Source organism: Falco rusticolus, chromosome 1 (assembly GCF_015220075.1).
Source record: "Falco rusticolus isolate bFalRus1 chromosome 1, bFalRus1.pri, whole genome shotgun sequence".
Classification (NCBI taxonomy): domain Eukaryota; kingdom Metazoa; phylum Chordata; class Aves; order Falconiformes; family Falconidae; genus Falco; species Falco rusticolus.
In genome coordinates this window covers 20008582-20022337 of record NC_051187.1, presented here as the reverse complement: position 1 = coordinate 20022337, position 13756 = coordinate 20008582, and positions in this window count along the sequence as shown.

Here is a 13756-nt window from a genome sequence, read left to right as displayed (position 1 = left end):
GGTAATGCAAAATGTTCCTTGAAGCCATTTCCAATTCCCAGGGCCAGGTACAGGAGGACGTTTTAATGGACATTTGTCTTAGCATGTGTTTGCTGGCGTTGTGGCTTTATGAGACTGTGGCACACCTGCCTCTGCTGGGGCCGCTCATTCTCCCAGAGGGAATTGCCGTACATCCATATTGCTGGGTTTACTCTGCCATCAGCCGGAGCACTGGAGATGGAAGGTATCAATACTCAAGAGTATTAAGGTATCTTACAAGATCAGCTGAATGACCTTGAGAACTGGAACAGAAAATGAACTTAAAACAGTTTGTGTGAAAGTCATTTATTTGAGGGCTAATAGAAAAAAGAAAAAACACCCAACCTCTGCTATAAAGTGGATGCTCATTAGTGACTGAGGAGTTGGAGGGTTTTAATCATGCTTTAATCAACTAGTATACGATAAAAACATCAAGCTATGTGAGGCAAGGTATTTCTAGTATAGCTATACAAGTACCATAGGATTATATAAGCCTCTGCTGTGAGAGCTCATCTTGAATGCTATGTACAGTTCTGGTCTGCTACGTATAGAGGCAAAAAAGAATCTCGGCTGGGGCGAGTACAGAGGAGGACTACACTGCTGAGTAGGAGAATGAAGATCTTTTTTTAGGAGGGGCCTAGAAGAGCTACTTTAGCAAAATGAATCCTGAGAGGGGGATATGATTTCCCACTTACATAAATATATGCATATTATTTTCTGTATCTTGCTTCCTTCCCCTGAGCATGGGCTAGGACTATTGAAGATAACTGGTTAATAGTTTGTCAATCAAAAGGAAGTGAGGTTCTGCAGCAGCCATCTAGCTGAGGAGTAGCAAGGGCAGGGAAGTGGTGGAGGTGTCTCGGTTCTCTCCTCCCACCTCACTCCTGGGTGGCCATGGCCACCCAAACCCTGGTATATCACTGCAGCCACTGACACGGGCCATGGAAAACGTGACTCTTCAGAAGCCTCCGGGCTCTTTTGACTGTGCTAATTAAGGAGAATTGAGTGGACTCACAATGCTAATTGGGATTATTGGCAAACAAGCCTGTCTCTTCCTTCCCTTCATCATAAATCTCGCTCTGCTAGTGTCCATGTTATTGGTGTATGGCTTCAGCCATTGTCTGGGCTGAATGTGTATTTGCTCAATTCAAAAGATGCTGGAATACTTTGTAACTAAATCTCTTTGAGGTGAAAATTCCTGCTGCTGCTAATGTTTTGCCTTAAATTAAGTGTAGGAAACAAAAATGAAATTGGGAGGCTGCTGGTTTCAAACAGGCAGGTGCAGGGGCAATTAGGTGAGAACATCATTCTGCATGGCCGAGGGAAGTCCTGGGGTATGCTTTGATGTGCTATGTGCAGGTAGTTTGCCATTTGTGTTGATTCCCATTGTTAACTATGTCTTCACTGTACATTAATTTTAAATTAATTGTTAGTGACTTGCGAGTCGCTGGAGGGGAGATTCCATTTAAGTCAGATCTAGTGTTTAAGATGCATCAGGTGGTTTGTTGGGGTTTTCCCCCCGAAATAAAACTATGAGGAATAATACCTTCTAAGACTTATGGTAAAAAATAAAGGGTGGTCTTGCATGGATCGGAAATGACTGCTCTGCGTGTGTTTGGTAGCTGCTTGCTTTACGCTGTGTGTGCTATGCCTGGCAGCTTGGATGAGTGTGTGTGTGGGCTTCCGTGTTCCAGCGCGATGGGATTGTCCTTTTAGTGCAACGGGTGTGAGAGTGGAAGTTGACGAGTTTGATGTTTTGAATGTTTTGATTCTTAATTCTCGGTGGTATTTGCATTTGCTGTCCAAGATACAGCATAACATCTTGAGGGGGGGAGGAAGATGTACTTTGCTTCCATGTCCTCTTTCGTCATCTTTCCTTTTGCCTTTTTTTTTTTTTTTTTTTTTTCTAGCCTCGAACTAGCCACTTTGGGGAAGAGCAGCCACCCCATAGGGCTTCTTCCTCACCATGCCCAGCCTCACTGGCTGGAGGAGTTACCTCTCAGGCAGTTGTAGGGCTGTTTAGGTGACTCAGGTGTGAAAGCAAGAGAAATTTCTTATCACTTTTATATAAAAGGCTGACAAAAATGTGAAATGGAGCAGGCTGCCTACTTGCAAAGCCTGTGTTCAGGGAAGGGAGTGGTCTGCAGCATATTATGCATTATAAATATTGGAGTAATGCAGTAAATATCGGTAATCTTATTACAGGAAATGGAAATTCTCTTTAATATATAACCTGTGAGGATGTAAGAGGCGCACAGACCTTCTCTTAGGTTTTTAGTCTGTTTTTCATGTTTACATTTTTACATTTCATTCATATGCGTTTGTTTTTTTCAAAAAAAAGGTGGTTTGAATTGCCAGATGGATTTTTCATGAGGACTGTTACGCATTTTTCTGTTTATTTTATTTGAATACTTAGGTGTCTGTGTTTGGGGGGTGGGGTGTTGTTTGTTTTTAGTTTTTTCCTGTTTATAGTGCATTGATCGTTGTTAAATTCAGCCTCTCTGCCATGCCAAAAGCATGCCTTTGGGAGTGTTTCTAGGCTGCTTGTAGTACTTCTCTTTTTTTCATCATTTGTATATAACTCTTCTTGCAAGTTATTTAAAATAAACTGGACACTTGCAAAGGCATTTTTTAAATTTGTCCCAAACCCTTTGCCCTTTAAAGGGAGGTTTTGTATGAAAAAAATCTCCTGAGCTCCTTTTCTGATGTGATTTTCATTAGGCTCAGCCTGACTGAGCTCAGTGAAGGTCCCACACGAGTCTGTTAGTTCTCATTGGGGTGTATTTTCCAGGGATGGTCCAGGTTATGGTAAAGGCACCTCAAAAGCTGCACTGCAGCAGACAACCATGTGGGGATGCACCAGAAATGGGTTCTTTGCTCTAAGAGTTCATCCTCGGAAAGTTGGCTGAGCAGAGCTGGGTTGCTGGTTTATCTGATGTAGAAATGAAAGATGTGAACATTTGTCATGTCCACTCTGACAGCACCGTTGAGCAATTAAGAGAAAGAAATCTAATTTTTTTGCCATCAGTTTAGCTCTTGGAATTCCCTCATGGCTTATTGTACAAAAGGCTGAAAAATAAGAGTAATAATCCGATTTTTGTCTGTTTCTAGTGTTTTATGTTTTCCATTACAGCCTTGCTGGTGTGCTGCACTGACTTTTTGAACTGCAGGATCAAAAAGTACTCCTCTCTTTTTTTCTTTCTTTTTTTTTTTTTTTTGTGAAGACTGTCTCTGAGAAGGATAAATATTATTGATTGAGGTATTTAATACACTAATGAAACCCACAATTATTGACTATGTAATTAATATACTGTCTAAAAGTAAAGTTTGACAGCGCATATAGAAAAGCTCTATTGACTTGTGCTTCTTTGGCATCGTGCCTTGCAGGTTTTTATTTATAGACATTGAAACACGTTCTTCTTCAAGTAATGATTCAATCCCACTTTCTGCTTGCCACAAGCTAGAAGGCTGCCGTTCTTCTTGCTGACTGTAAGGCTTTCATATTATCTGTGGGGAACTAAAATTTTCAGCATTTAGCTTTGCTAACTCTTGCATTAGATTTTGGAGCTGGAGTGTCCGTGTGTGCAGCAGTGTTTCTTGCGGCTGGGAAACCAGACTTTTTCCAAGCAGCTTTCTGCTTTTTGTAAGCAAGTTTGCAGGCTTGTTTGACTTGCTTTTTTGGTTTTGCTAACCTTGGCGAGCAACGAAAACACGGGAAATTCAAGGGACATCTTGATAGACCTGGGAGGGTACTGTCAGTCAGAGGATAGCCTATCAGTATAGCTGCATTTGTGGTTTTGAAAGCAGCCTCTATGTATCCTTGGGGAGCATATACTCAGCTTTAGGCTCAAGGTGATACATGGTTTTGTTCTAAGCTAAAGTGACCTTTCTTAAGCCTAGAAGTAAGATATAGTCTTCTCCCTGAACTGACAGATGATCTGCAGCCCAGTGTGTGTTCCTGCCTTATTCCAGTGTTCAGCAGTGCTGTGTCCCCATCATTCTGGCTGACCTCAGCATGGTAGCTCATCATATCTCCCTTAGCCTTGCTCATCTCCCACAGCTGGTTCTGCTTGCAGCCCAGCCTTGCATTCTTTCCTGCTGCTTAAGTTGCCATAAACTGTGTTTAAATTGCCAGGAAGCTGAAGATACATTTATAAATGGCTTTAAGTTGTTCATGTGCCCTGTGAAATGTTAAACTTCTTAGCACCAGGTGAAGTTATTTACATCGAACTCAGAAGCTAATAATGAAGGTTTTTTTAGATTTCAAGTGATTTAAAAAAACCTTCCAAATCCCAAGTGTATCAACTATCTGGTAATTGGAGCTTGTGCTGTCATTAAAAATGACAGCTTTCTCCAATAACATTCTTAGTGCTTGTAAAATGCAGCTAACATAACCTATATTTAACTTGTATTAGCTAGAATTTCCTTTCTGTGCTTGCTTACTTTCAGAGCTTTGGTGTGAATGCTGAGGTCCTTCTCTGTTCGTGAACCACATTATTTTACCTGGTTGGAGGAATTGAAAGCTTTTAACCAGGGCTGGACAGCCAGCTAGCTCTGTTATGGTTTCCTCGGTAGAAGTTTTTTTTCAGCCAACAAGTAGAAGCCATTCTTTGGGCAGAAATAAACCTTAAATAATAATAACGCATTACAGGCAAGCCCAACTTTGCTGAAGGTTAGCAGAAAGCTCTAATTCCTTAAACCTGCTGAACAAACAAAGCCTTTTTTTTCTTCTCTGTGGTCAGTTAAAAACATTTGCATGTTGAATCGTTAAGGCGCTGTCCCATAATTGAGATGCTGGGTAGCAATCTGCTCCCCTCCTCCGCCTGGAAGTGTTCCACACAGAGCCCTCTAATTAAACAGAAAATGGTTTGTCATGTGTAACTGCCTCTTCTGAATGTAACAAACTCATTTCAAGAGATGCCAACACCATCTTTATAGCTGTTTTAATAATCTTCTCTTGAATCAGAGAGGGCTCTAACCTCGTATTTCACTTCACCAGCTGTTTATTTTGCCTCCCCCCCCCCCCTCCTTGCACTGAGAATGTGCAGACTCTTTTAGTGTGTGTGTGTGGAAATCCTCATTAGAGTACTGAGTTTTAAGTCTGTGAAATAGTCTGTTAGGGCTGCTGCTTTTAAGCATTACTATTTACAGTGGGAGCACGTGCAGGCTTTTAGCTCCGAGCCCTGTCAATCACCTGCCTGTCACACCAGGAGGGAGCCCGAAAAGCTCCACTGCCATCCCCGTTTGCTGGGAAACGAAGGTGTTTAGGCAGTTTCCAAAGCTAACATCTATTTTGCAGACAGATGTGCATGCCACAGCCACCCTCTGCACACGCCTGTAATAGAAACCATTAGCTTCTCCGCCACCCCAGCGCAGAGGAGAGCTGCAGTGTATTCTTAATGCATGAAGTGTGGTCTGGATAGGACACAAATAGTGTAGCAGATTACCAGGTAAAATTGGCTTTTACCTCTCCCCCATCCTTCTCAGACACTTTCCTGCCAAACTTCAGCTTTTAAGTCGGCACTCAAAGAAATTCGCTCTGTAAAAGGCCTCTTGCTGCCTTTTAAATTGGCTAATGTTTGGCAGAAAATCCGAATAGCGGGTACAATTATTTAGTGCCTTCATTACTTACTGCCTGGAGACTTTCTCTGATATTAGTAGCTCCTGTTTATTCAGGGTGTGCTTGTGTCTGCTTCACTTATGCCTGTCTTTTGGATAGGTGAGGACTTGTAGGAGCTCACGGTGACATGCCACAGCCTCATGTCCCAGGAAGGTGCTTTTTCTTAAGATAAATCCCACCCCCTGCTCTGAGAACAAAGACCCTCCCTCGCCATAACGGCTTACTGCATGGTAGCACTGGTTAGAAGATGAGGAGCAGTGTTCTTCCTACAAGCCATGTTGTTGACATCTAGCTGGGATGTGAAAATCACTTCGAGGTTTATATCTCCAAATATTGCAAGCCTGATGCCACCATCTTCAAAAAGGGAAGGAGCAGCAAGCCGACTCCTGTCAGTTTGTTAGAGCATATTTATAACTCAAATGCTAATTCCTGCTCTTGACTCATAATAGCTTCTGAATTCTGAACCTTTAAATTCCGAATCTCGTGTTTTGAGGTTAATCCATTCAGATAGATTGGGAAGCAGAATTTATAATTTAGAGAAGTAATGTCAGTCCTTCTTTGCTTCAGTCAGTTATTTCGTGTTGGCAATAGGTCCCACCAGCAAGCCAATACTTGACCCTTCCTTATAGACTAGTCAAAACCAACGAATTCATTTTATCTGACTTGATACTGCAGTTTCCTTTGTACTCCTATACCTTGGCCTGTAAGCTTAAGAGTCGTAATAACTAGCTGTCAGTGTACTTGCCTGATTCTGATTTAACTCATTCAGCTTATTGTGAGCCTTAACCTATTTTTTGTGCTGCCTCCAAGTGCACAGCTTCTGCAAAGAGATTAATAAGACAAAAAAATAAATCTTAATTTTCAGATCTCTCCCATGAAGCGATATAGACTTACAGGGTTTGAAGAAAGGACCAGCATTAATATACCACCCATTGGTGGACATGGCCTTTAGCATCAGTCTTTAAGCGAGCCCTTGCAGTAGGAAGCCTGTATCCACCGCAGCTCTTGCTGATGCTACAGCTCCAGGAGCTGCCTTCACCTTGTAGAAAGCTTTGCTTGACTTGCACTCATTATACTTTAGTCTTGTATCGGATAGTGGAGAAGGCATGCTCATTACTAAGCAAGATTTCAGGAAAAGGGTAGCGTTTTTTTTTCTTTTTAAGAAAAAGAGTTACTCTATTTTGGTTAGGATTTTAACTACCATGTTTGGAAACATACAAAAAGATAAAGCAATGAATGTGAATTTCTTTTTGAAACTTTACAAATTAGTTTCTGATGTGGTGGGGTGTTTTTTTCCCAGGTAACAAAACTGGTAAAAGATCACAGTGTTTTAATGATCCCTGTTAGTGTCATTTCCTATGACTAATGAGATGTCATCTGGTGTTAATGACTGGTCTGGTCCCCAAGCAGCAACCCATTCGCGTGCTTTGCTTCCTATTCTTTGAGCAGTTTGAGGACATTTGGTGTATCAGGGCAGGAGATGCGCTGTGTCTCCTTTCCCAGTTCAGGGTTCTTGTTGAATTTGCCAAACCTAAGGTGGATGATTTAGTATTCCTTCTAAGGGGTGCTCCTGAAAATAAACTTTAGACTCTGCTTAAACACCTTTAGTTTATTGTGGTGGGTGCTAAGTGCTTGCAGGGGGGGCATTCATCCCAGCTGTAGCTTGCAGAACATAGGATGCCAGCTGTGTGTGACTGTACCCATAAATCCCCTTTCCAGGAGTTCCTGGCTGTACACTTTGTAAGCAGGCTTGTAGCAAACACCTTGTGATACATATTCATTATTTCAGCTTTGCTTAATGCATAAGGCTTGCAGGGAGGAGGGGGGAGAAGGAAGTGGCTTTTCTCACCAATTTATGTTTCTTGAGCTAATCCACCTCCCCTCCTTGGCACAGTTAACTTTTAGTTGTAATATTTTGTATCTCACAGAAGCAAGTTTTAATTGCACTACAGAAGTCCCTTTCTGCCAATAGTTCATTAGACTTCATCAATGTTCCAACTGAAGAATAGTCTCTCTGGATTAGCATCATATTCCAACACACTCTTGTTGGATTGCTGTCAGGCGAATTGATAAAAGAATACCTCAGGATTGAGCCAAAAAGTACTGGGGATGAGATACAACAATCTACAGGCTTCCAGACAAATGAGCAAAAACCAGGGAAAGCCATAATTCTGCATTCAGGACATCACGGGCCTGGCAGGAGCTTTGGAAAGTCTAGATTAAAATGTAGCTATTTTTCTTCTGGAAATAGGAAGAAGGGATTTGGTGCTAGTCAGAAGCAAAGCCTACCTGATTCAGGCAGGAAGCTAAATTCACTCCAACAGTTTCTCTCAGATCCGGAGAGCAGCCGCAGTGCCTAATCAATAGGCAGAATCCAGAGGTGCTGGCAGAAACATCTCTAATATGCCCGCAGTAATTAACTCTGAATTATCAGGTGTATATTTTGAAACCTAAATGGTCACCCTAGGATTTAGCAAACAGTTTTGTGCAGCTAAGTGTTGCCTGGGCTCTTCCCCTCCATAAAGCTGTTAGTGACCCCAGTTTGCATCAGCGGGGCAAGTGAGCTCTGTGCTGCTGCTAAAGCCGGAGGTGATCCGGCAGCGCAGCCACTGGAATAACCCTTGGAAATAGGGTTTAGGCTATAAACCTTGTTTCAGCTATCTCATAAGAGCTGTTCATCCTGGGAGATAAGTCATTGTGCGCCTGTCTTTAAAAATGACTGGCTCAGCTATTGTCTGCATAAAATCACCTTTGTTTATAGTGCATTTTCTAATGGCTCAGCCAGCAGAGTAAAATTTAAATAAGTAATTATCGTGCAGAAGGTGCACGCTAAATGGAATGATTTCCCTGGCTGCTCTGCCCTTTTGGCTGCACTCTGAGCACAAGACAACTCCCTCGGTAATCAGGTGGATTCAAACAGGCAGATTTTGCCAGCTTGTGCACCTTTGCTCTAGGAGCACTTTTGCTGCTCAAGATCAGCCTAGGCACACTTAAATCACCTAAATTATTGGTACAACCCAAGAAAAACACTGGCTTAGAGTTTGGGGATCTTGGTTTGGGGGTTTTTTATAATTTATTTTGGGGGTGGGGAGATTTTGTGGGGTTCTTTTTTTGGTTGGTTTGGTTGGTTTTTAACTCAGAATGGCAAGAAGTGCAGAACTTGGGCTTGGATTTTTATTCCAATAACTTAATGCAGGGGTTTTAACTCTGTGTCCGTCAAAAAACTGGCCCTTCGGAAAGCCACCGGCACTTCTTCCGGAACCAGCAGGTGGAGCTTGAAGAATAGCATCAATTTCCAACCCCATTTATGCTAGAGCCCATTGAGTGGGAGCTATCTGTGCTGAAATCCTGATTGAATAAAAATTGTTCATTATGCAAACTGTCTGGTTCAGTACACAGAGGCAGCCCCCAGGCACAGACCCCAAGTAGCTGCTTTCTCTTTCCCCAGATTAAAACATATGAACTGCTTTGATGTAATCTTATAACAAAGCCTAATGGAAATTTTATATCCTCTGAAGTTGACTGCCATTTCTCATTGCCCTGCTTCCTCTGTCCTATTAATACTCCAAACCAGGGAGTGGTAGCTGAACTTGCGCTCTTTTCTCTTTTTGCTCACAAATACGGTATGCTTCCCATCCATGTTTAAGTTTTTATTTATGTTTAAATACTGTTAGATTACATTACAGTATGTTTAATCCCTTGTTTTTTCCATAGCTATTTATCATTTTAATGGAATGCAGGAGAATATTACATTGTGCAATGTGTTTAAATTGATAAATTGTATTAGAAAAATATTGGATAGGATTTTTAATGGTAAGTGGGGCTTTAGTAGATATATTTTCTCATTAGTAGACTAACTGCACACAGACTGCATGAGGCTGGAATGTTAAGGATTTTGGGATAAGCTATATTTATGACTTATTTGACTAATTAAGGCACAATTTTATCGTAAAGTTTTTCCCAGACTTTGCTGAGCAGGATGAAGGAGGAAAACTTGCCCCAGTGCAGTTACTCTACAACATCAGTTGCCATAACAACTTCATGCAATACTATATTTTTACTTGAAATTCCTTTTAAGACTCAGTTGCTGTAATAATTTGTTTCAGCTGCTAAAAGGCATGTTTCTCTTTGTGGTGGTTTCAAGGCTCTCATTACAGTAACAAAAAAGTGGTTGTGTTAATATAGACTCTTTTCATTTCAACATATGCAAAAGTTCAATAGACTCCAAAAATAGAATTAAAGGGTGGAGGTGATGAATCTGCTATAAAATCTCTTCCAGTCTTTACGAAAGAGGAATGGGCTTAGCTGGTGAAGGTGAACTTTATTAACAGCCTTAAGGAGAGGTGCTGCTGCTACCTGGTACCCATAATTATTGCACCCTGTGGGAATCTAAAAATGCAACTTCACACTATATCCTGCTGCCAGACCCATGCCACTTAGCTTCAGCGAGGGACAGTGGGCCTGTTTGCTCTCCAAAAGAGTTGAGGCATCAGCCAGTCATCTTTCCAGCGATGCGATTGTTATTTGGGCACAGCTGGCCCTGAAGTCTTTGTTCTGAAGGAGAACAGCAGAATGGAGCTTCGGCTTCTGCTAATGTATCTGCTCCTTTAATTCATTAAATAATCACCTCACACTGAATGTATATTGTCTAGGTTTTGGCCACGGGCATACTGGGAGTGTAAAAACAATTTTCAGGCAGCCTGGAGTGTCGTCTGATTTCTGATTCTGACGTTAATTTAGTGGAAGGCAAGGAGTGCATGATAAGAAAGTTGCTTGCTTTTATTTTTAACCCTTTCCCATAGCTTTGTTGACTGTTGCTTTCTTCCAGGAACACGCTGTGCTGTAGCTGCCCTTGCCCGTTAAGCCAGCATTGCACTGTTATAAATCCCCCATCTGGCTTTTGGCATCTCATGGTTGAAGCAGCAATTCCTCAAACAAGTTCTTGTTCTAGTTCAGCATATGGACCCTGTTTCTACTGGTGCCAGGCAAACAACAAAGTTTTAAGCTATTTGGTTAATTGAGGCAGTCAAAATACGGCTGCTTTTTCATCATCTCGAGGCATCTCAGGTCCATGGAGCATGATGAGGAGATGTCCCGGTGGCTTCCCCAGGTGTTTCTTCTCCCAGGGATGATGCGGAGGCGGGAGGGGAATCTGCTGTCTCCAAAGCTGTCTGTCTGTGGAGCTGAGCTGGCAATTTGATTTTGACGTTAGAAGGATTGCAGCCTTTCTCATAAAGCCCTTCTGTAGTGGGGTTTTGCTGTAGAAGGTGATGAAACTGCTTTTGATACAGGGCAGAACCAGTTCATTTGCTTTCTGGAGTGGGGGTGGAAGGGTGCAGAGAGCCTAAGCCCACCTTTACTCCTTGGCTCCAGAGTGTGGAGAGGAGGCAGCCTCGCTTCAGGAAGGAGAGAACACCGAACCTCTTAAAATCTGGATGGATCCCACCCCTCCATCTCTTTGACACAATTCTGAACTCTGGTCTGCCATTTTACAGGTCTCCAGCTGAATCGTAGTCTTCCGATACACATATGACTCTGCTTTTTTTTCTGCACTGTGGCCTTTTTTCTCCCCCTTTTCTAATCCTGGTTCTCTGTGTTGAACTGAAAGGGTTAAAATGGCCATATCTTGCATCCGTTCTCTCTGGCCAATTCCAGCCACGACCCTTGGATTTATAATAACAGCGGAGATGATGGTCATTTAATGCAGCCCCCTGCCTGCAGCAAAATCTTCATCAAGGTTTTCCTGCAGCCTCCCTCAGGCAGCTCATCTCGTTGCTTAATTGTCTTTATGCTTTCTCACAGCTTCATATTTTAACTGTATTCCCCTCAAACTGCAACTGCGGTTTGGTAGCGTGGCTCAGGAGAGTGACCCCTTTACAACTTGGTGTCTGTCAGCCCTGGCTGTGAAATTTGGGTTGGGCAAATTATTTTGGGTGAGTAGAGATGATAGAAAAGGGCATGTCTCACCATGAAAGATGAATCATTCCTTTGCCTTTTACTCCTTGTTGTAGTAACATTATTCCTGAGGAATTTTTTGCTATTTATGTGATTGTCAAATGCGATTCCATCAGAATTACAAAGGAATTCAGCACGAATTAGTGGCCACTTAACGTTATAGAAAGCTGCGATGTAAATGTACTCCATGATCTCATCTACAACTCGGTCCTTAGCGGATGCTTCGAGGTAGATTTTTTTTCTAAAGTGGTCATAAATTGCAACCAGTCATTGGACTCCCTCCAGTCCTAGAGCAATTACTGGGCCAGTTCAGCTGAAGGGTTTGATCAGGTGTTTTACTAGCAGGATTTTATTTCACTAAATGAACATCTCCTGAAGAACTGGGAATGTAATATTTACACGTTAAAGTGCTGCTGTAATGGCACTGCATTTAACTTCACTAGGAGACCAGGAATCCCGTGGTAAAATGCCTGATAACTGCTGCATTTACCCAGGGAATGAATTTATAGCAGTTGAATTCCTCCGGCAGAACAAAGGGCTGTATTATGAAAGCACCCTCTTCTCTCTAACAAAAGCTTTAAGCCAGCCCCGTTCTTGCTCTAGGAGACGGTGCGGTATTGCTTTACATCATTGCGGTGGTTGCCTTGCCCGACTGCCTGGAAATATTTTGGATAAGTAAAAAGAGGGGCTGGGCGGGGGGAGGTTTATCCTTCTGTTTTACCCTCCAGAGATTGCATATGGCTTAATCTCTTTTGGAAATTCTGGGAGAGGTTCTCCACAGAAAGCGGCTATTACATGTGAGCTCAGTACATGGAGTGGCAATGTAGGTGGGACTCAAATCCACCTACTTCAGTACCCATCCTCCTGGTGAGCAGGAATGCCCGTGAAGCAGCTGCAGAGGTTTCCAAAGATCATCCCTCACCCGTGGACCATTCCGTCCTCCCTTTCCATGGCAGGGGCTTGGGACGAGCACGCTCGCACCCCAGCGCCGTGCTATCTTTACCCCTGGCTTGCATTAGCTACCTCTGTATATATAACTTGTGTTTAGCTATGCGGTTTCCCTTTCCCTCTCTTTTCTTCCATTGGTATTAATAGTAGCTAATTATTGCTTTTACTATTAGGTCATGTGTTGTAAATACACTAAATGCGGTACGCATCCTGTGCGTGCCGGCTTGTGTGCTAATGCCTGGATTCTGCCTCTTAACATGCAGCTTAATTGCCTACTTGCACGGCGCTGCCTGACATGCTATTTTTTGGGATAATTGCTCCCAAAGTCTCAGCATTTTAATGTAGTCTGTATTACATGGTCTAGCTAAAAATTGTTCAAAAAAACCCTTGGGTCCCATCCCAGAAGAAATCACATCTTCCTGGGAAAAGCAGAGAGCTCTTCCTCCTCTCCTCTTCCCGCAGCTCGCTGTGCTGGAATTACTGGGGTTGCAGAATATCCCCTCGGAGCAGAGTCCTGCAGCAGCCCCAGCCAGCGCTCTGCTGCCTGCATCCATGGGTGGCTGTGAGATGAGTCAGTGACAACCTGGTCACTAGTGAAAAATCTTTTTAATTATTTAAGTGGTGGTAAATGCTTGCTCTTATTGGTATGGGCATAAACTGTAGCTTTGCTAATTTTCCTCTTTAATCTCTCCTGGAAGAGCTGAGCGCCTGCTCTCCTTGGCGTTGTGTTTCCCTAAAGAAAGACGCTTTGAAGAAGTCAGCTCCCTGCTCAGGATGCTGATGTGAATGGGTCCCTCGGCAAACAAGTTTCAGGCTTTTACCCTAAAAGCACTTGTGGTTTATTTGTGAGCATAATGTCAAGGCAGCCTAATGGGAGATATGTGCCCCGTTCAGTTTTAAACCGCGCAGCACTGTAAGCTTCCCAGGTGTGATGTTAGTGCTGATTTTGCCTTTTTCTCCACTTTCCATCTGGGAGAAGGAATAAAGCAGAGCCCTGCTCTGCCTTTCGCAAGGAGACTGTCTCCTCTACTGACAGCTCCAAAAGAAACGTTCCCTTGGCTCTTTATAGGACCTTTAGCTTCCCTCTCTCAGGCCAATAATGCAGAGACTGCTCCTTTGCAAAGCAAATGCTTTTTGCATAGATGTGTTCACTTCATCAACAGCTGACTATGGTATAAGCAAGATGTACACGCTTAGCTGGATTGCTGCAGAAGA